The sequence below is a fragment of the Mus musculus genome, chromosome 8, assembly GCF_000001635.26.
Source record: "Mus musculus strain C57BL/6J chromosome 8, GRCm38.p6 C57BL/6J".
In the NCBI taxonomy this organism is placed as follows: Eukaryota; Metazoa; Chordata; class Mammalia; order Rodentia; family Muridae; genus Mus; species Mus musculus.
The window spans coordinates 35863430-35887444 of NC_000074.6; the positions used below are offsets into that span (position 1 = coordinate 35863430).

General features: G+C 43.5%; 1 long non-coding RNA gene across 1 annotated transcript; it reads right to left on the reverse strand.

The window, feature by feature from the left end:
* Nucleotides 1-655: 655 nt before the first annotated feature.
* 5430403N17Rik (RIKEN cDNA 5430403N17 gene) lies at nucleotides 656-19528 on the reverse strand. Its single transcript, NR_046181.1, has 3 exons — nucleotides 19424-19528; nucleotides 7757-7983; nucleotides 656-2876 (listed from the first exon to the last, which is right to left on the reverse strand). It is a non-coding gene; the product is annotated as an RIKEN cDNA 5430403N17 gene (long non-coding RNA).
* Nucleotides 19529-24015: the final 4487 nt, after the last annotated feature.

The window sequence follows — 24015 nt, forward strand, 5'->3', positions numbered from 1 at the left end:
GACAAGCAGTCCCTTTTATGAGTCAGGCACATCTGGCTGTTGCCAGGTAACTGTGGGGCGGAGCCTAGATGAAATGCCAACAACAATGAAGATAGAAATGGCTCCAAAGAATTATTTCTAAACAGGTCCACAATCCCTGTTTCCAATTCACCTCTCTCTTCCACTACCTCTGGTGGGTGGTGGGTTTAAAAGGGAGATTAAAGAATTTGAGAACCCTTACTAAAGTAGGTTTTGAAAAACATAAGCCTACATGCACATTCTTTCTAATAGGGTTCACCTAATTATCTGATCACTTATTCAAAAATGTATCAAAGGGCTGGACATAGGCCATTCAGTAAAGTGGCTGCTGTGTAGGGGTGAGACCCTGCATTCAGACCTCCAGCAATCATGTAAAAGCGGGCATTGGCTACAGTGCATTTGTAACCCCAGAACCAGGGGGAAGCAAAGGTGGGCGGATCCCTCTGGCTCCTGGGCCAGCAAGCCTAGATGGATGGAGGATATCCAGTTTCAGTGAGAAACCCTGACTCAAAAAACAAGGTGGGGAGCGACCACGGAAGAAACCCAGCATCCAGCTCTGGCTTCCATATGCACACACATGTGAACACGTACATACACCACATAAATAAGCAAATAAACGCTATGCCAGAAAACTCATAAAATCATAAATGAGCATGTCGACTTTTACTGAGGAGCTGGGGGCAGAAGGACAAGAGATGAATTAGATCATGATTTTCAACCTGTGGGTCGAGACTCCTTTGGCAAACTTCCGTCTTCAAAAAATATTCGATTCACACAGAAGCGAAATTAAAGTTATAATGTATCCATGAAAATAATTTTACGGTTGGGGGTTTACCATAACCTGAGGTACTGTATTAAAGGGTGTCAGCAGTTGAGAACTGGCTTAGATGAAGAGGCAATTAATTGGCTCACAGGACAGCTCAGAATCTGAGTCTCTTGAGCATACTGGACCCCCAATTCTCTTGCATAAAATGTCACCAACACTATCTTCCCACTTAGAATTGCCAAAGCAAAGCCAGAATCTGGAGAGTCCGGTCCCCAACTCGGCTACTTGCCAACCAGGTTAGTCTGGTAAATGTCATCTCTATAAGTAAAAAGCCATTACCACCCAAACATCGGGTCTTAGTTCACAGTGTTTCCCTACAGGGTTTGTTGTGCTTCTCAATAGTAAGGGATCAGCATGAGGAGCTAAGGAAAAAAAAAAATCAAATGTTGACTACAGAATTCATTGAAGGCTGAGGCTGTAGCTCATTGACACAACGCCAACCCAGCATACGCAAAGCCATGGGTTCCGTGCCCAGGTCCCTCCACAAGAGGGACTACGTTGAGTATCATTATTAGTAGATATCACATGTAACTAACTCCCAAATCCCCACTACAACAGTCCGCAGGTGGGGCTCCTCTCAGCCAGCTGTGTCACAGCACCAAGGTCTCGGGTGATTCATGGTTTTATTGGTGTTCATGGTCCTCCTAGGAGACTACCCATCTTCCTGGCTGCCAGCCCCCCCTCACTGAAGAAGGTGGTTTTATTTCACATTGTGCCTGCAGAGATGTCACCGGCCATGCCTAATTGAGTCCCACGTGCCCTTTATATTTAAGTTCCATCATTAGTTCACAGACAATAAAAGAGAAGAAAGCGCTGTAATAAGACCGAGGTAGAGGTGGTAGTTTTGACAGTTGGATGGAGAAGTCACCTCAGTATAACCAGAGTCAGTGGGTATCCATACAACCCGAGATTCTGTCATTCTAACAAATGGCCCGGGCATTGCTAGGGTGCCCTTGCCTGGACTAACAAAGCTGTAAAATACTTGATTTGTTTTTTGTGAGGCCGCTATGTAATAGTAAACCTTTTTCTCAGAAAGACTATTCATTTCACACATAACAATCAGGACGGTACGAGCTCTGGGTCCCTCGCCTACCTGAACACACTGTAAGTTTTCCTGTCAGTGCGAACCCTCCAAGATGATCTTGCTGAAGACATTTTACACGGCCATTAAACCCGACATGTGGGGTAGAAACAAAACTCAAAATCCTGAGGAAGAAATGACAATGACAGTAGCTGTGGACAAGTTTGCGCACGCAGGCATTGACAAGTGAGCCGCGCGCGTGCCTTAGGGTCACATGCATGCCGGGAGGGTAGATGGGGGCGAGGGGTGGGGGTGTGGTGGACAAAAACTGTAAAATGCTCAAGATTAGAGGGTGGATTCCAATTTTAGATCAGGCATGTGAAGAGGTAATTTAGAGGTAATTTAGCATTTTCGAATCAATGCTAAATGCAAAGTCATTCCGTCTTTCTGATTCCTGGGCTTCCTCCTTTCCTGCTTCGTTCTCAACTTGAAGTATCAGGGACCGATTGTACCGCTGGAAGGTGGGGAACTGGCTTTGGGTTTTAGGCAGTGAATTACGTGCCCCACCCTGCTCTCTCCAGATTCCTGCCTGAGTCATCCCTACAGCTCTCACCTCCCAGCTCCTTGGAGGTTCTCTGCCCTGAGGATGCCAGTCACTTTCCAGTCAGGCCACTTAATCAGCTTTCTCAGAAGCCCCAGTGTTATAATTCTTCCTGGATTCTTCCCTGGCATGGCAGTGTCTTCCTTGCAAAGTGGGTGTCCTGCTGGGATGCTTGTTGCTTTAGTAATGTGCTAAGCCTGGCACATGGTGGTCGTCTGGAGAATGTCTACAGAGTGCTCTGCAGTGATAAGCCACCCCTGGAATCCTCCAGTGAGAGAGGATGTCTGGTTTTGAGGAGACAGAATTGCACCATTGCATCACACAGCTGGGGGAAGGGAAGGTGGCCGAGCAGTTCCCACTAGTTATACCAGGAGGTTTTCTCACCGTGGGCCACATGATCACCATTTGACCTGGAACACGGTGTCATTGGAAAGAGGAGACAGGATAAATAAACATACAAAGAATTTAAACCACAGTTCCCAAAATATTTTCTGGGCAGAAACATTTCATTTTCCAGGGTTCCCTCCCTCCTCCCAATTGTTTTATTGTACTAAAACAGAGAGATAACATTTATTATTGAAACCATTTTTAAATAAACGGTTCAGTGATGCTAAAAATATTCATAATGTTGTGTAACCACGGTGGCTACCCACCTTCATAAGGTTTCTCATCTGATAAAACTGATGTTCAAACGCCACTAATAATAACCCCCTGGTTTCCTCTTCCATCCCTGGTGAACATCTTTACACTGTCTGTGTAATTGTCTTCCCCAATAGAAAAAAAAGGTTTTAATTTGGAGATCTGTACCACTGAACATTTATTAGAAGTTGGGAGATTGACATGAAATAATTGTTCCTACTTAATCTGGTGCAGTGTGACATTTTAGCATTTTTGGCATGCATTGAATAAACACTGATCTAATCAAGGTAATTAATACCTCCCTGTCCTTATCATTTATTTATCTTTGGAAACCTGGAGCTCCTCCTTCTAGGGATTTTAGTATGCACCCCCTCCATGACTCTGCCTGTCCTGTTAGACAAGCACACACCTGCTTTTATCTCAATGGTTCTCAGCCTTCCTAATGCTATGACCCTTAAATACACTTCTTCATATTATCGTGATCCCCAACCATAAAATCATTTTTGTTGCTGTATCATAACTGTAATTTTGCTACTGTTATGAGTCCTAATGCAAATGTTTTTGAAGATAGAGGTTTGCCACAGGGGTCTCGACCCACAGGTTGAGAACTACTCTTTTATCTCTTCCTGAGCTCTGTCGTAAAACTTGGACAGAAAGCATTCAAACAATTCTGGGGTCAGATGCCTTATAGAGTCTCTTTGCTGTATAAACTTGGGTCATCATCATCACTGTGAATCTTAATGAGGCTAACATTTATAGCTAGCGATCCCCTATCTGGCTACAGCTGTTTCCCTAGAATATTTTAAGAAATATGCTGTTCTGTTTCAGTGTGTTCCACGACGTCTACACATGTACTAGATGGCTATGACTCCTCCCACATTGCATATGGGTGTCACACTTTTTGACATTTGTCCCACTTGGGAATTGTTTCGTGGTGACTTTAGCTTGCTAGTGGATGACTATGAAACAGTTTCTTCCAGCTTACCAAGTAGAGCAGGTTGGTTTGTGTTTTGTGTCCCTGTTGAATGATTCTTGTGGAGATGAATAATGGGAAAATATAGCAAGATGAGAGCAAGTCAACTGGACAAAGAAAGGGATTAGATGTGACGAAGCATTTGCAATTCTGCACATACGGGTTATAGGGTTCAATGAGGTTGAAGAATTGATGTAGGTTGGTTTGAAACTTTAAGACATTGTTGGATTGTTGGACTACTACATTAGAGATTCAGAGGAAGAAGAGAAACCCAATAAAAAGCTTTGTTAGAAAATACAGAGTAGCCTGGCAGTTGTGGCTGTTCCTTTACAAACCTGTCTATCCCCCCACCCCCACCCCAAGAGAAAAGAAAAAAAAAGGGAAAGGAAAGAAAATACATTGAGTTATAATTAAACCTTTTGAATAGCATTTGCATAGATATGAAGTACCCAAGCTGACTAGCTGACTCCCCTTCCTTCCTCCCTCCCCCCAACCCCCTCCCTCCCTCCCTTCTTATTTTTTTAAGTTTTGCTATATGACCCAAGCTAGCATTTAACTTTTACTGCTCCTGTCTTAGCTCCTTCCTCACTGGAATCACAGGTGTAGATCACCGTCCCTAGCTCTGGACCGTCTTTTCTAACACGTGGTTCCAGGTAGGATGAATGACACTAGACTTATTTTAGTCATCTAAAACATTTTCTGTAGTGTATTTATTTAAAATATTTTAGAATAAATAATAGGGTAAAATCTAATGTTTAATACTTGAATACTTAAAATATCATTTCATTTATTGCATTTAATATGTTAATTAAGTACATTAGATTTTGCAATGTGACAAATTGCTACAGACATAGATACTTAGGCATCACCATTGCTCATGTACGGTTCTGTAAGTCGGAAGTCCAGGCAAGGCCCAGCTGGTTCTTGAGCTTGGCCTTAAATGAATTTGAGTCAAGATGGCAGCCAGAGCTGACTTTTGTGAGATTCAGCGAGTCTGTCTAGCTTCAAATTTCTCTAACATAACTTAAAGCGTTCATCTGATTACGTCAGGTTCATCTAGAATAGTCTTTCTATTGATTAACTTAAGGTTAACTCAGTAGGACTCTTAATTGCATCTTCAAATTCTCCTCTGCCATAAAAAAAAAAATCATAATGTGATATGGCATCATAGTCACAAATCTTGCTCACACTCAGGGAGAGATGACTACGCAGCACTCTACCCAAGGGGCAGAATTTGGGCCTGTGGTAGAGTTCTATCTATCTCCCAGATGAAGTAAACATATATTTAGCAATTTGAGATCTCTGTGAGGTAAAATATCAGAAGGCAAGTCAAGACAGGACACCAAAATAAACCTAGCAACTCCAAGCAAGAAGAAGGCTCAGAGTAGGATAATTAAAAGCCAAGGGTGTAAGTCACAATGTAGCGCTGTACAGGGCTCTCAGGTATAGTGTTGTGAGGTTTATCTTCCTGGAGCAATATTTGGTCTGGGGTAGATTATTTACCCCTACTGAGTAATGTATTCTATGGGTATTATTTGTACTGTGCCCCCTGAAATTTTTGATTTTTTTTTCCAGATAGACTAGTTGGGAGTGGAGATAGCCTTCTTGATTCCTGATGAGCAATGGCTGCTGTTATCTAACCTAATCCTCTCAGAGCTTGTGCAGAATCCTCACATGCTTGAAGACTCATCTGGTGCACGGGAACTCTTCACATCTCCATGGTCCTGTCTGCGCACCCGTCTCTTCTCTGAGTGTCTTTTTCCAGAAACTGCCTGGTCTTTTAGACTCTCATTTCCATTTCCGTGTCGTAGGGAGTCCACCCACCTCTGCCTGGGTTTCTCTTTCAGGACAGAGCCTAGTCTCATCTCATCTGCTTCTCATCTCTGTTATAGTGACCATTTCATTAAGATTCTTGTCTCATATCGTTTGTATTTTCTGTCTCTGTGTGTTCATTTCTGACAAAGGTAAAAATCTGTTCCCGGTGCTCTCTCCTGGGCAGATGCAGTTCTTCATGCAATATATCCTTGCATGCATTTCAAATGATCCCGCAGTCTCTGACTGACAGGCAAATGAGGTCCTAGGAGGCTGAAGATGGAAGCCCATGGCTAGACTGTCTCTGTGCATGATGTGAGCCCTGGTGGGAGGGCACACAGTCCTCATTTCTTACAGAGATTCTAACAGCATCTTTCCAGCATAGAGCATTACTCGGGGATAATTGCATTATAACCACTGATGGAAATTATAATCGCAATTATGCCAATTTCTCTATTTGCTGCCCAGGGTTGCAAGCACTTGAGCAATTAGAATTTATTAAGTATAGCCACTTAACCATAGCTCTGCTTTAAGAACACCACCTCATAGAGTATTTACTTAAAAAGAAATGTTCAAGGAGGGCATATGTTCTTATAAAAGGCTTTTTGTCTGTTTTTCTGAGACAGAACAAGAAAGGAAAACATGCCTTGCATCTGTTCTGACCCATCTACCAGATAGCCAAGCCTCTGAGAAGCTCCTGAGAAAGGATTTTAGAGAATGTTTTCTGAGGAACTGCCTTAGGCCTGGCCCAGAGGTCTCATAGGAACAGCTCATATCCTGCATGGCAGCAAATCAGAGAGTTGGTCACATGAGAAGACAGTGGAAACAATTCGGACAGGAACTTAGGCCATATACAGGGCCTCTTTCTCTATACTGTTCCAAGTTATAGCATTATAATTTGGAGAACCATAAAAAGCCGATACTTCAAATGGGTGTAGAGCTAAATGAGGCAGATTCAGATATTTACATTATTGTCACCAGTAAAATGAAACGCGGAAGGCTACTGGCTTGTCCCAAGTCCTTATATTTCTCTGACCCTAACCTTCAGGCATTCCAAAGTCCAGAACTTCATGGGAGCCTGAGCTTTCCAGGAGCCGGCTGTGGTGCTCATCAAGACCCCCATACAGGAGGCTAGCTAGGGTATCAATGAGTGGTCCACAGAGGAGGCTAGCATATCTCTTAGCTGTCCACAGTGGAGGCTTGTATATCTATCAGTGGTCCACAGAGGAGGCTAGCATCTCTGGGTTGTCAGTGATGCACTTTTCTCTGGCCCATTTCTTTAAGGCCTGGTGCCCCTGGCTACTCTACAGTAAGGGATTTGTGCATCGTGCTGTGGGGTTCAGGTGGGAGATGCAGTGACATGGAGGAGGAGCTCTTAAGGCTCTTACTGGTGTTTCTTTTTGTGATGCTTTTTATTTTCTCTAAACTTTGGTTGTTGTTGTTGTTGCTGCTTGAGAATTCCATGCATGTATATGTATTTTGACAAATCCTCACCCACTTTCCCTTCCCTCCAATCCTTCCCCAACCCACCTCTACTACTACTTTCCCAACCCACACATTGGTGCTTTGTTTGTCTGTTTGTTAAAACTCACTGAGTCCATTTAATGCTGTCAGTATATGTGAGGGTGTAGGGTTATATACTGGAGCATGGGTAGCTTTTTGACAGCTGCATCACTAAAGAAAATTGCCTGTCCCTGCCCCTGTCCCTCCCCCCTCTCCCTCTTCCTCCTCTCTCCCCTCTCCTTCCCCCTCCGTCCTGATCAACTTCCCTCCATCCCCACCCCACTTCATAAGCACCAAACCAAACACATTCCTTGTGGGATCCAGTCTGGTTTGATCTTGTGCTAGTATTTCCCGTGCACTCACAGCTGCTGAAGCCTGTGTGTTACAGCCTTGTCATATCTGGAGAACAACGTTTTGCCAGATGTCCACTACCTCTGGCTCTCAGTCATTCTGCCCCTTCTTCCACGATGAGTCATAAGTCTTGGGAGCACAGGGCGTGACACAGATGTTCCATTTAGGGCTGAGCTTTCCATAGTCCTTTATTTTTCTATATGTTGACCAGTCGTGCATCTCTGTTAAGTAGCCATCTACTGCAGAAAGAAAGCATCAGGATGAGGGAGGGACGAGAGATGCACAAGCCTATGGGTATAAGGTTAGGTCCCTAGCAGGGAGACTTCATACTCTGTCTACTTAGCAGAGTAAGAAGAATAGGTTCTTCCTCAGAGTTTATGACCCACCTACCGAATCTTGGCCCAGTTAACAGTACCAGCCATGGGTTCCATTCTGTGGAACAGGGCTTTCAACCCAACCAGAAAATGGTTGGTTGCTCCCATAACATTTGTGCAAGTATTGCACTGGTGAGCATATATTGATAACTCAGCAGCTCGTAGGACTTACAGCTGGGTAAGTATTGAACACATTGCTCCTCACATAGCATACACAGAGCCTTCCAGTACTGTGAAAGCTATTAAGTAGAGACAAAACCTCCAGGTTGGTACCAACCTGATTTCTCCAGGTCCTGTGGCTCAAGTAGCTGGTGGCTTCGGCAACAGGGTCTGACACTCAGGTTTTCTGGAGGGTAGCCCTGACCTTTGGCACTACCCTGTAATGTCTATTGTAGGGAAGAGCCTATGGGACTGTACTGATCAATAACTCAAAAGGAAGGAACCGAAACCTAGCCCTGAGCTTTTTATTTGACATCTTGTTCGATCCCAGATCTGGGATAGGGATTGGCCTCCCTATTGTAGGGTAACTCCACTGAAACTCCTTTTACAGGTGGATATGACTGTATTTTAGAAAGCTTCATACAGAAGTAGGTTTCCATATCTCCTTCTCAAATGTCCTTGGTATTAGCTATCTCTCTTCCTCCACTCTTCCTCTCTCCTACCTTCTACCCTCTATACCATTTAATCCTTCCTATTCCATTATTCCTCTTTCCCCTTCACACTACCTGTGTTCTATCCATCCTCCTATGAAATTCCCCACCATGTTCTGGTCCCTTACTACTTTTTTGATATCTATGAGCCGAGAAGTTTGAACACATACCTGAAGAAAAGCTAGTATGCACATATGAGAGAGAATACATGATTTTTGTCTTCCTGGTTCTGGTTTCCTCACTCAGGGCAACTGATTCCTGGTCCTTTTACTTATATAAAATTCTCATAATTTTATTCTTTACAGATGAGCAAAATTCCACTGTGTGGGGCTGGAGAGATGGCTCAGCGATTAAGAGCACTGACTGCTCTTCTAGAGGTACTGAGTTCAGTTCCCAGCAACCACATGGTAGCTCACAACCATCTGTAATGGGATCTGATGCTCTCTTCTGGTGTGTCTGAAGACAGCTATAGTGTACTCATATAAATAAAAGTATATACATTTTTTAAAAAATCCACAGTGTATATGTACCATGTTTCCATTATGTATTCTTCTATTGATAGATATCTAGCATGTTTTTACTCCCTAGCTACTATGAAGAGAACAGCAATGAACACGGATGCAGAGGTATTTCTATCCTAGGATATAGGATTCCTTGGGTGTGTGCCCAGCAGATAGGTAGCGGAATCATATGGCAGATCTAGTTCCAGCCTTCTGAGGACTCTTCACACTGATGTCCACAGTGGTGCCACCAGATTTCACTCCAACCAGCACTGAGGACATGTTCCTCTTTCTCCACATCTTACTATACTTAATGCCTCATATATGCATGCTATATCAACTATAATAACACAGATATACAACTAATAAAAATACATACATTTAATTAGAAATACATCTAAAAGTCTTGCATGTCATAATAGTGGTTTGGTTTCAGAGTCTCATACAAAATGGTATACACCATAGAGTCTAAGAATAAAACAGGCTGTATTATTATTATTATTACTATTATTATTATTATTTTACTTTTTTCCACTTGTGACCCTCACTTTTGTCTGAGAATATAAGTGTATGAAGTAGATAAGCAAAACAAACACTTACTGGTAGTGGAATACATTTTAAAACAATTATTTAACATACTAATTTTACCACTCATTCACAATGAAAACAAAATTTTGTGCTAATGAGACCGATGCCTGTGCTTGTTTTTACATAAAGAATTGAATTTTGACTGAGCACTTGATGCTGCGGAGTGCACAGCATTATTGATATTTTTCAGAGTTGACTGATATTTCAATTTTATAAGCATCCAGGCTGACGACACTGATCTGCATAAATGCACAGGACAAATGGCAGAAGTGTATTCATAGTCATTTCAGAAATTGATGGACATTCTGTCTGAACCTTATGCCAAGGACTTTTTATGACGTTCATGTAAGCCCCTTAAACAGTAGTTTTTAAAGTCAAGCATTCTACCAGAGCACAATCCCAAACTATGCTAATGTGATAGCCACATACTGATGAATGATGGTAAGAAAATATTAAATGTCTTGGTTTTCTGTAATCGAACCATTGTGTCTCTGTAAATGCAGAAGGAAGTACTAAATAATAACAGCAAAAACACTGCAGCGCATGCAATATCCTAGAATCTGCGCTGAAGGATTCAGGCTGCGTTGGTTAGCACCAGCTTACGTGAGGGCCTGTTTAATGTAAAGTGAGCAGGTTGTGTGTTCAGAACACAGGCTGCAGGGAAGCTGTGTGAAGAAACTCTGGTGAACCCAGCCGGAAACACACAAGGCTCATTAGGTGCTTGAGTTTGAATTTTCAGTTTTTGTGTAACTGGAAACCTTTTACTGTTGCTGAAATGTTCCCAACACCCACCTTTAGTCACATGATTTCATATAGGCTCCTGACTCACAGTTTCGGAAGCTGCGGGCTGTGCCACCTAAGTTTGCATAACTGTACTCTGATAGTCACACTGCGGGATCAGTCCATGTTGTAATTATTAAAGTGTAAACCCATCCTTAAGCGAGGAGTCTCAAACTTCCATTAGGAGTTTTCAACATCAGAGCAAATTGGGTAATGCCAGCATGGAGATATTGATGATAAGTACCATAAAGAAAGCTTTAAGGCTCTGGATATGATAATTCTCAAAAAAAAAAAAAAAACAGCCCGAGTCCCCCACCCCCATCCCATTACCTTAGTCATCAGGGCCTCTTGGGTACCATTTCTAGTAGCGCTATAAATGTCCATAAACTTTCGTCTTGTGATTTCCTCTGTGTCCCCACCTGTGTACTTTATAGTCCTCATGTCTACACAGATTTATAGTGGCTATGTGCATATCTTACATCATATCATACAGTGGCAATTTTGCATAATCAACACAGATATTTACAGATATTAGGCATGTTGGAGCTGGCGGTAGAAAAAAATACAGAGGGAAAATAATTTTTATTTGTCTATCACATTAAAAGTCACAAAATAGTGTGACATAGGTGTGGCGTTTATCTTTGTTTGTTTTGCTTTGAGACAGGGTTTCTCTGTGTAGACCTGGCTGTCCTGGGACTCATTCTGCCTGCTTCTGCCTATCAAGTGCTAGGATTAAAAGAGTGTACCACCACCATCCAGCTCAGCCTTTATTCTTTTTTAAGGGGAGTTTCCCTGTAGTGAGGAGTGCCCTCTTTGCCTCTCTCCCCTCCTTGTTTGACATACTGTCATTTATTTGTGTTAACATTTCTTCTAGGCACTGCCCCACAGTTACCTGGCAACAAACAGGTATGTCTGACTCAGTATAAAAGGGGCTGTTTGCCCCCTCCTCACTCTCTTGCTCTCTTGCCCTCTTCCCTTCTTCCCCTCTCCCCTCTCTTTACCTTCTCTCCCCATTCCCTTTTCTCCTTCTTTACTACCCCCTCAAATCTCTTCCCCATGCACTAAACAAACTCTATTCTACACCCATCCATCGTGGCTGGCACCTCAGAAGGAAGGGATGCCTCAGTATGGACCTGCAGAGGTACACTATTACCCCACACTATACTATGCCTCTACCAAACACATCCCTGGCTTCCTTTCCTTTTTTACAAAACACAACAATTTGTGTCTGTGGACTTTTTTCTTTACCTCAGATTTTCGTTTGTCCACTTCCCTCGGCCCTGTGGTAAGTTTTCTTGGTACCTTAGCTCTTCTGGAAAGCAACGGATCTTCTAAATATAATTCCCAATGTTAAGACTTGCAACAAGCATTAGCTTCCTACCAGTTTGAAAATGGAGAGAGATGACAAGCAAGCTGTCATTTATTCCATCCCATCCCCCACTCCCACCCCTCTTCATAAACTTGGTAGCCAAAACAGGCTACTCCAAAGAACCACGACAGTGGGCACACAAGCAGCCAACATCTAGTCACTTCTCATGAGAATATTCTGAGAAAACTAGGTCACCATCTGACCAGGTAACTTTGGAGGCAAACAGCACAACTCAAGATTCCTACAAAGGCTAGGAGTGGACAGCCCTGCTGGGGCTGTTGTTCTAGGTGTGGAAAACATCTTTAGATCAGAACCTAATTCAGAAGTCAAGATATTCTAACACCTCTGTAGGTCTGCGAGGCAGTCCTGGCTGAACCTGCTGAAACACTTGAAGTCACGCTTTTATCTGAGCACACACCAAAAGAATAATTCCTGACATCATGAATGTGACCTTGCTCTCCTTGTACTAGAAAAAAAAAAAGAAAGTAAAAGGGAGATGAATTGAATCCTAGCCAGTTAATAATGCAGCCCACTGGTTTGTGCCAATGACACTAAATCTGAGATGGATGTCTGTTCCCAAAAATGATCTATGCCATCAGGAAATTTGTACCCTTCTGCCTCCATTCACTGTTTGTCTTTTAAGGCTCAGCTACCTTGAAGTCACCTCTTTATACCAGTGGCAACACCCCAAATTAGTCTCCATTCACAAATTATCCCCAATGGAAGCAGCCACTCTGGGAAAACGTTCAGCCTATTTAACTGGAGAGGAGCTGTTGCCAAGAAGTTAGCCTGGAGGATGGCAGTAATTAAATGGTGATAATATTTAGGATCTTGCAGGTATAACAAAGGAGCCTTTCTTTGTCTTGGGTGGGGACACCTTGCCTGTGTCTGGGAAAGGAGACAAGTATGGGTGCAGGGAGAGTAGGCAGAAAGGAGCTCTTGTGGGGGTGTGAGAAAGAGGAAGAGAAGACAGGCAGGAGGAGGCCATTTTGGGGGTGAAACTCGAGGCGAGACTGATGCCACCAGGGAGGACAGAGGCTTGATGTTAATATTCATCAGAGATGGCCCTGTGGTGTTTCATCCAGAGACATTAGTATAGGTGAGAGATGGAACAAAGCCACCGGTCCTTGTTAAATGGTCCATTGTCTGTGGAGGAACGGGAAGGAGAGGCAGAGGCTTTTGGAAAGAGGGCAAGAGAAAGAATACAAAACAGCAACAGTCACAGGGTATTATACTGAGCAGCGAGTCTTGTAGTGTAAAGGCTGGAGACAAAAGGCTGGAAGAGCCTTCAGCAGTCGTCCCCTTTCACATTCTTGTCTTGCTGAGAAGAAAGGCCTGCAAAGATGGGAATCCAAGGCCTATTAACCAGACTTTCCTCTTTCTGGCTATGTGACTCTCTAAACAATCAATCATTCATCTAGAAAGGAAGGCTGCTCCCTTGTTCTCCCACCTGCCCTCCAGTCTGCTTATCCCCATGTATACCAGGAAGGAGACACCCACCCTGTGGGCCTACATGGGTGTCCACACTCCAGCAGTTTCATCTGCTGCTGTGTGCATTGGACTTAAAAGTTAGGTTGATACAGGGATCGAAGTTACGGATACATCCTTCGACTCGCATAAATAATGACATCTGTGCCACTTCCTTCAGCTCAAGCCATTTCATGTTTGGCCCTAACAAGAGGATAAACAGAATTGTGCAGCTTCCAGCTCAGAGCCAGGATTCCAAGCATGTGGGAAGACTCTGTACGCTTCTACCATTACTGCCTGAACTGGAAGAGTGCCACAGAGGCCCGCATCCCTGATCAACTCCTCCACATTCTGCTAGAATTGAACTCTGGCTAAGAGAGGTTGAACCTCAGCAGGTCTCTGTGGAGTCAAATTGTGACTCTCTGGGCAGGAGGTAGGAGCAGGCAGAGAGCAGGAGGAAGCAGAGAGGAATGAGCGCACAGCATCCTCTCCTACCAAAGAAAAGCACATTTGACATGGGGCAGCTTGCACATATAGTACTGTCTGTTTTTGAAGTGGCAGAGGTAGAGTCGGGAACCCATGAAGGAAGGGGGGGGGAGGGGAAGTATGAGAGAGCCTCCCCTTGCTCCCATGGCTCTTGATTTTTATTTTATTTTGTTTTTAATTTCAAAGGTAGGACCTATTCATTATACAAAACTTAAGAATGCACACAAGGATTTTACGGAGGAATTCACACCCTAATAACTTAAAATTAAGAGATAAAAAGCATTTTGGAGAATTTTAGCATTTACTTGTAATTGAATATCCTGCTTTCCCCTCTCAGCAGTCATTTGGAGGGCATTTTTCCAAGGACACTGCAACATCTGCAGAATCAGGTCCTTTTTTTAAAGGAAAGCAGCTGACTCACATTTGGCAGCATGGGTAATCTGTAAACTCTTTGAACATTTCCTAATCCCAGGAATTATGGATTTTTCCCATCCTATTATGTACAAGAAAAGCTTCAATGGTTGCAATTGTGTGCCTATTGTGCATGTGTGTGACTGCATGAGATTCTAGAAGGGCAGTCATCGGAGCAGGGCTGCTAAATTCATTCTCTGTGTGCGTCTATAACCTAGCGGGCACAGCACCACACTAGGAGGGCTATCAATGAGCAGTGGGTGGGTATCTTTGTGTGAGTTTTCAGTATCACACATGTATAGCTTTGTGGTGTCTCTGTGTTTGTGTGTGTAGCGCCTGTGTGCGTGTCTCTGTGTGTTTGTGTAGGGTATCTCTGTGTTTGTGTATGGTATCTACTTATTTGTGTTGTCTGTGTTATGTTTGTATTGTTTGTGTGTTCCTGTGTGAAGTATCTTTATGCTTATGTATAGCATCTTTGTGTGTGGTGTCTGTGTTTGTGTGTGTGGTGTCTGTGTTTGTGTGTGTGGTGTCTGTGTTTGTGTGCATGGTATCATATGGAGGTGCAAATGTGAAGAAGGCACTAGCCTCGGGTCCCTTGAAATTGGATAGTCCCCCAGTCAAATATATGCATAAAAGAATATTGTATAATTGGGGAAGACATTTGAAGCCAACCTCAGCTTACATACTCATGCACATATGTGCACATACACATGAATATGCACATACAAATGTACACACAAGAAGAGGCAGCCATTTACACATGGAGAACTCCGTATAAAGACTAGGTTCATGCTGACTTGAACTAAATAACTTCTGGAGTCCTCTGGGTAACAGGCCTGGTTAAGGCCCTTCTATAACACCTCCAGAGGAAGCAGGACTCTGTCAAGACCTTGACCCCAGACCCCAGGCCTCTAGAATTATGAGAGAATAAATTTCTGTGGTTTTGACCAGCCAGATTTTGCTGTTTTGTTACAGAAGTTTGATGATCGCTATACATTCACCTTCTCCCAGGAGCTCAGAAAGTTTGTAGATCCTTGAAGGGTTCTATTCTCTTGGTGCATCTTCTTTTTGTCACAGCTGTTTTATAGATAGGGAAAGCAGGTCCCAGATAGATTAAATAATTTATTGGAAAATAATTCTTTATGAAGTTATGTGGAAGGGCAAATAAATGCTAACTCTGGCAATTGGTGGGATGGTTTATATATGCTTGGCCCAGAGAGTAGCACTATTTGGAGGTGTAGCCTTGTTGGAATAGGTGTGTCACTGTGGGTGTGGGTTTTAAGACCCCCATCCTAGCTGCCTGAAAGCCAATATTCTGCTAGCAGCCTTCAGATGAAGATGTAGAACTCTCAGTTCTGCCTGCACCATGCCTACCTGGATGTTGCCATGTTCCCACCTTGATGATAATGGACTGAACCTCTGAACCTGTAAGCCAGCCTCGATTAAATGTTGTCCTTTATAAGAGTTGCATTGGTCATGGTGTCTGTTTACAGCAGTAAAACCCTAACTAAGACAATTGGTAAATTGACTATCATAGCTAATGGTCTGGAAGCCTTCGGGTTCTAGAGGCAGAATGGCCATATCTGAGGAGCTGCTTATAGGCTGTTGAATGATACACAATGCTGTCTTCCACTATAATATTGAAATTGACAATTTAAAAAAATTATTTATTTACTTTACATCTCTAGCAAAACTTCCTCTCTTCTCTCCTTCCAGTCTTTCCTCTCCCCCCCGCCCCCTCCGTGCCCTCTCCTCCTCCTCAGAAAAGGTGAGGCCTCCCATGGATATTGACCCTCCTCAGAATATCAAGTTGCAGTAGGACCGGGCAAATCTATCATGGCCATTAGGGGAAAGGGACACAAAAGCAGTAAACAGAGTCAGAGACAGCCCCTGCTCCTGACATTAGGCGTGTCACAGGAAGACCAGACCGAGATACACAAATGTTACATCTGTGCCCAAGGGCCTAGGTCTCTCCCATGCATGCTCTTGATTGGAGGTTCATTATCTGTGGGCTCCTATGGGCCCTTCTTAGTTGACTCTGTCAGTTTTCTTTAGTGTAATTGACCCCTCTGGCTTCCTCCATCTTTCCTTCCACTCTTCCATAGGATTCCTCAAGTTCCACCCAGTGTTTGGCTGTGGGTCTCTGCATCTGTTTCCATTAGCTGCTGGGTAAAGCTTCCTGACTGCAAGTATAGAAGAATATCATTAATGGTGTCGTGAGTGGACTCTCATGGGATGGCTCTCAAGCTGGGCCAATCTATGGTTGGCCATGTTTTCAATTTCTGCTTTATCTTTACTCTTGGATACCTTATAACCAGTACAAATTGTGGGTAGAAGATTTTTGTGGCTGGGTTAGTGTCCCAGATCCTCCATTGGAAGTCTTTCCTGTATTACAGGAGGTGGCTGTTTCAGGCTCCATATCCCCCACTGCTAGGAGTCTTAGCTAGGGTCACTCTTGTAGATTTCTGGGAGTTTCCATTGTCTTAGGTTTCTAGCTCATCCCAGGGATTCCTCCAACACCCTCCCCCCATTCCTCCTCTCTCTCTCCTCCCTACACGTAATCCTTCCTGTTTCCCTCCCCACCCAGTCCCCTCCATCCATCCATCCATCCCATGTTGAAATTAACCTTATTAAAACCTACTGACAAGAGAATGGTGAGGATACTAACCTACGTCTTTTATTTTCATGACATGAAATGCCAAAGTATGCTTTGAAAAACACTGTGTTCATAAGTTCTTATGTAAATGTCTAGACTGTAATGCCAAAGGTAAGCTTCCAAGACTCCACAAACAAGATGCAGGGTACGAAGGACAGACATGCCACCGGAGATCTGGCTTTGCTGTGTTGAAGGATTCAGGCTTAGGGAAGATGTCTTGGTAGCTCTGGATCTCATCTAAGTGATGACAAGATACACTTCGTGCCAAGATTCTACCGGAAGCATGTAAGAAGAGCATCACAAAGTGGCATTGACAAATCGGGCCGTCACGTAGGAAGAGGCAGCTCAGAATTCTAAGTCAGTGTGACACCTGAGTGTGCCCACTGCTATGCTCACATTCAAGTGGAGAAAGGGCTGGGTGGTGGGTGGCTCAGAAGAGTGGGATTTCTCGCTTTGGGAAGAGGACTGTCATAGTTACTGCCCTATTGCTGTGAAGAGACACCATGACGAAGGCAACTCTTAGAAAAGGAATCATTCAATTAGGGACTAGCTTACAGTTTCAGAGGTGTAGTCCTGTTATCATCATGGCAGCACACATGATGCTGGAGTAGTAGGCTGAGTGCTACATCCTGATCCATAGGCAGAGAGAGAGAGAGAGAGAGAGAGAGAGAGAGAGAGAGAGAGAGAGAACCACACCTTCTAATTCTCAAATAATACCACTGGTGATAACAGTACAAATACATGAGCTTATATTGGGGGGGGGGTGCTATTCTCATTCAAAGTACCAGAAAGACTGTGGAGAAGTCCCCTCCATGTTGCACATATTTTATTATTTGAAGACAGAACCCATTGGGGCTCTGTTATAGAGCTCTGTAACCTTCATCTTTCCTTTCTGGAGATGGTACCCTTTTTGAGAAAGCAAATATGAAGGGCTAAGACAGAAGGATATGAGGAAAGGGAGTTAGGGAACCTCAAAAAAGTGTAGATACTAAGCCCTTGATCCTTGCATTCATCAACCAAATCAACCAAATCAAAATTCCTGAGTGGATGGAGTCCTTGCCTAGCATGTGTGTGGTTCCAGGGTTTATTTCTCATTGCCCAAACTATTTACAACATTTCACACCTCTCTGTATTTTTCAATACCACACTACTGTTTGCTTCCAGCTGATGGCTTTCTCGGGTCTCCTTCATATCCAGGTTCTACTTATGAGTCTGGATGGAGAAGGAAGACATTGGTTTTGTCTACATATTGTGGGGGTGGGGAGAGAGGGAAGTTTCACTTGAGTATCATTTGGGGAGGAGGTGATATCAGATGTAGTGGCATTGCCTCATGGAACTTTCTCCACCTCACTGGAACCAGCACGGTGTGAATGGCCACCCATTAAAAGCTAGAGGAGGGACTGACCCCAGAGTGGAACTGTAAGGGAATCAGACCAGCACTGCCACACCCTCTCCTATTCCCCCAGGAAGATGTGGGAGGAAAAACCTGAACACAAAGGGTTGTGTGCACATCTGGGAGTTGGAAGGATGCTGGCTAGAGGCGGGGTGGAAGGAAGGTGAGGCAGCTGTGACTCACTCTGAAAGAATGGGGGTGTTGGAGCTTATACATTGTCAAGGACTAGAAAACGAACTCAGATGACCTTAGATTTAGCTAATGGGAACATTGATTTCCTTTATGAAATTCAGCCAAATACATTTAACTTCTACTTCAACATTGCCAGCAAGTATTTTTCAGTTCTTATCGTAAAGTCCGTTTTTCTTCCCCACTGGGTCACTGTTTGATTTCATACCCTAGGACATATTTTACATACCAAAGCAGACCTGGTGTCCATGTTCTCCCAGCATCCCTCAGTCCCTACATGGCATGCCCTGCTCCCAACCCGGAACTTTTCAGCCCAGTGACTGGGCTGCCCTTCTGTCAGAGGCTCTTCCCTATGTAATCCAGACATTTTGGTCTCTCCTTTCTCTCCTTCTCTTTCTCTGAGTTTTCTCTTCCCCCTCTGCTCTCTTTCCCTTTCCATGGTGACTTTTATGGCCTCAGTCATTGGGGCCAGTGAACACACCTGACAGCAGCTTTGCAATAAACCTGTGTTTGTGTATATATATATATATACACACACACACATCTAAATCTGACTTTAATTGGCTAATTTCACCAAAGGAGAAATAGCATGTCACTCGCCTTTGGAGTTTTTTAGCTGCCCCTTTAAAAAAACTTCATCCAGTGATAATGTCTTAATTCAACAAGGTACCCAGCTGTTAATTATACTGCTCATAAACATGTCTTCCTTTCCTTTTCAGAGAAATGAAGGGAAAATGATGACCATCCTCCTTCTAGAGTCAGCCTTATAGCACAGCTGTGTGCATTCCCCCTCGGGCCACCTGCCCCCAGGCTTACCTGTCCACCCAGCATTCAGCGAAGCCCAGTGTTACCATTGTCAGCAGCAGAAAGTTGGAAGAACTAACTCAGTTAACAACACAAAGGGAAAGCAGATTCTTTGTTAGCTCTCCTGGCTGTGTTGCATCATAATTACAGTTTTATGCAGCCTCCGAATTCTTTTTATTCCCCTTAGGCGACGACGGCGTGGAAAGCAAACGTTTCTTTCTTTTTTCTTTTCTTTTTTTTTTTTTTTTAATGTTTCAGTGTTAATACGTGTACAGACCCTGTGAGCTGACAATTATTAGCAAATAAAGAATAGTTTATTATCTAACCTAGTTATTGTGGTCATATTTCATATCACAACAGGACAGTTTCACTGTCCTTCTTCCAAGGAGGCTGTAGGGGAAAAAAAAAACCCACATCTCGGTAGTTTGAGAGATGGGATGCAGTGAGCGTCCCTGGCTGCCTGCCATTTCCCTTCTCCTGCTCCCATCCACCCCCCACCCTAATGAATATTCAGCCTGCATCCTTCCACCGGGAGCCTGAATTGGATGCTTCCTGTTTTTCTTACCAAAGATTGACTGTTGTCCTGGGGGAAAGGGATTGTTTATGAGGATTTGCAGCTGGGAAGTCCTGTTTGTTTATTTATTTATTTATTTTAAAATTATGATCCTGACCCTGGAGACAACATATATTTCATAGTTTCCAGTAGTGCCTTGTGTGTTTGGACAGGTTGGTTACTGCTGTCTGCGCCTCCTTTTGTCATGGTGAGCAATTCAAAGGCAGGCAATGGCACTTATTAATTCCTTTCTTTAGGGTGCCTACCACAATGCTCAGATCAAAACAGAAGCTAAGTCAAATTTGTTAGATGAATAGGCATTCCTAAATCTTCTAGAAAGAGGCAATCTTAATCATCCAGCCATAAGGCTAAGAAAAGGGGAAGGTGAGATAATACTCGTGTGTGTGTGTGTGTGTGTGTGTGTGTGTGTGTGTGTGTGTGTGTGTCTGTGTGTCTCTGTGTGTGTGTGTGTGTCTGTGTGTGTGTGTGTCTCTGTGTGTGTGTGTGTGTCTGTGTGTGTGTGTTCTTTTCTTTCTGGCAAAGCTTTGAATACAATGGCATACTACAGGGGTTCAGTTTTTTTGTGTGTTTGTTTTCCTTTCAACAGTGGGTTTTTCCATACTTCGCCTGGTGTTTCTTACAGGTGTGCTTTGCTGCATGGTAAGTCTGTGGATAACAAGCTGCATGGTTTGTTGTGTGGTTGGCAAATTATTAGCGGATGTTAGGTACACCCTTGCTCCTTGTTACGGGGTAGCCTGGGACATTATAGAAAGTTGACAATCCAGTGATGGTTTGGTTGTTTTACAGAACTTATGGGTGAAAGCATATTTGAAGGTATGATTCCACTGAAGTCGTTTACAGGCAAGTGAGCACGGGCTATTTAAGACAGATAGCCTTTTAGTGGATGATTTAGACTTCTTCGGAGGGAAGGTCTGGAGGCCTTTCAGAGCTGAAAGATCCTGGAGTCGGCTGAGCTGTTAAGGATGGTGTTCACACTTGTCATCTGGGAGAGGAGATATAAACACTTTTTTCTTTTTTCTTTTAAGGCTTTAAATGCACATTATAAACATGAATCCTTAAACTAAATCCAGCAAATAGATACAATTAGCATTTACCAAAAACACTTTAATGGCTTCCTGCTGGCCAAGGAATGAATCCCCAGGTTGTCTCTGCCTTCAGTTCCACCCTTTCTGGAGCACCAATCTCCAGTTACAGAGAACTAATATAGGTTTTGAGCTTCCCAGGAATTCTCTTCCCTTTAGGCCTCCGTCTACAGGACTACACTGGTCCTTCCACAAACACTTCTCCGTGCCCACCATCCCTCCCAACTCTTGGCCCTCCTCTGCATACAGAAAGTGTACGGTCCTCTCCTGGCAACAGCTTCCTGATTCCTACCCCCCCCTTTGGGTGCCTTGCTGTTGCCAAGAGACCGAGAGCTCCCAGCACAAACATTTTCAGAATAACTGCAGCTTTTCTGGTTATTTTAGATATAATTTTTAAAAAGTTGAGTTCAGGGCTGTTCTTCTCGAGGTGCTCACGGGTGTCTTTCTGTTTAAATGTTTGAACTGATACAGGGTCAGAAGGAGCTGTCAAAGTTGTTTAGAAGGAGAGGCCAGAGTAAGCTTGTGCAACTTCTTGAAGTGCAGCTCAGTCTACTTTTGTTAAACCATCTTAGCCATCCAAGGAAAAAGCACACCATGCTGCCATCTTGGATTTCTTTTTCTTCTTCTGGATATTTTAACATAACTACTAGTAGCTTGACCATACCAGATTCCATTATGAGAAATTACTAGGATATTGCATGACCTTTCTGATTATACTATAAACTGTCTCTTGCATAGTATTGCTTCAGTGCTTCAGAAGGAACTGGCTTATGACAGTGTGGTTTTAATCATGTTAGATGTTTGTTATGCTTAATAATGTCTGAATCAGGAGTGCAGAAAGAGAGTAGATACAGAAGACCATGCCCTGTTAATGTGATAATAACTCTCAGGAGTTCAGTGTTCCTATTGTACATTGGGCAGTGGGGACATTGTCGGCTTCCTCATAGGGTGATTGGGAAGGGTAGAATGTAGTCACTGGTTTTTGTGTGTGTGTGTGTGGGGGGGCTGTTAACAAACATCAGACAGAAACAGGTCACAGAGAGGAAATATTTACCTTGGCTCACAGTTTCAGGGGGATTTTGTCGACTGTGGCTGTTGCCATTGATTTGGGGCCTACAGTGTGGCAGGACAATCTTAGCAGCAGGAACATGTGGAACAGAGCCCTTAAACTCACGGCAGCCAGGAAGCCCAGAAAGACAGGTTTCTAGAAGGGGCAAGAGAAAGATCTATCCACATCTTTCTCTTTGATATCTAAGAACATCACTCCAGGGCCCCACTTCCTCCAACGAGGAGTCAGCTCCTCCCTGTTATCGCCTCCCAATAATGCTGTCATTGTTAGACTCCCTTCATTGCATTGTATTGTGTGAGTGCAAAGGATTCATCTATTAGGTCCAACTAGGCCCAAGGACCTGTCTCTAGAAACATCTTCACAGACACACCCACAGCTCTATTTCTCTCATCTGGGCATTTATCTTAGTCCAGTCAAGTTGATTAATCAAGATTCACCACCACAGAGTGTGTCTGGTGTTACCTAGGCCTCAGAGTTAAAAGCTCAGCAAAGGTTAGCTATTATCTCATTGTATACACCAGAGGTGCCCTCTAGACTTCTGCACTGGTCAGATTAACCTCTACTGGGTACCTCAACAGTTATAGTGGTTACAGGACAGTAAATTAATGTCACTGCTTTCCCTTCCTATTAGCTAGAAAGGTAGATCAGGCTTCGAAGGTCCCGCCCACAGGTACTCTATGGCAGAGGTATGGCTTCTTGGAATTTTGAAGCCCAGTGGGTCATAACTCAGTATGGATCAGACTTGCCCTTACCTTTTTCTTCCATTGTGGGTGCTTCTGTGTGTTCTTCATGGTGACTCGGATGACCATCTCCCCTGACCCTGCAGGCTATGAACTTACATCCTTAGGTCCTCATGCCTGAGTGTATTGCCCATTCCAGGAATGTTTTGTGGGGAGGGGCATACAGATGTCAAACAGTCATTTTCAAAGGGGACAGATGAGAAATGAACTAATTCTAAGTCTTAAATTCACTTTTATGACCATGGGAAAAGTAGGAGATGGAACAGTAGTACATTTTTTCTTCATAGTAAACAACCTAACCAATTGACAGATGTTTATGTAACTACACAGCTCCTGTCAAGGCTTAGTTGAGTCCTTGATGTCATTGTCTCCTTTTGGGTTGCTGCTTAGCAACCTTGAGTCTATCAAGTGGCATTATTTGAGCCTTAGTGATCAAAGCTATGGTGGACAAACTTCTATTGAATCTTCTGCATATAAAATAACTAGAGAAGCTTCATACATACAGAGTTTCATTTCTCCACTTCTTCAGGAATATGCACAAAACACAATTAAGTAAATATCTTTGGTTTTTGTTATGTTTGGAGGGAACTCACTGGAGACTGAACCCGGGATCTCACCCATATTGAGATTGTATACTATAAATGAGCTATAACACCAATCACAATTTTATCATATTTGCTTTTGCCAGTTGCCTACTAAAAACATCCTTTAGTCCCAAGTGGGAAACATTTTGAAGTCTTCTCAGCCCCTAGCTTACAGTCTCCACACCCTGGCTACCATCTTGGTCTCTTGGCATTCATTTCACCTAACATCCCAGAGAGCCATGCTATGAGACAGGGGAAATCTGGGTTCTTTAGAGCTCAAGAGATGGCTCAATGGCTAAGAGCAGAGGACCCAAGCTTGGCAGGATACGAGGACCCATCTTGGGTGGCTAGTAACCTCTATAACTCCATCTCCAAGGGGATCCACTACCTCTGGTCTCCCATGGACAACTGCCCTCACATACACATCATACCCTGAGCTTTGTGTACTTGGAAGTTCTTGAGAATGCTCAATCAGAACTTGCCTGGCTCCAGGAGGAGTTCATAGAATCAGGTGTGATGTAGAGGGAGGAAGCTCTACCTTTCATTTTTTACTAG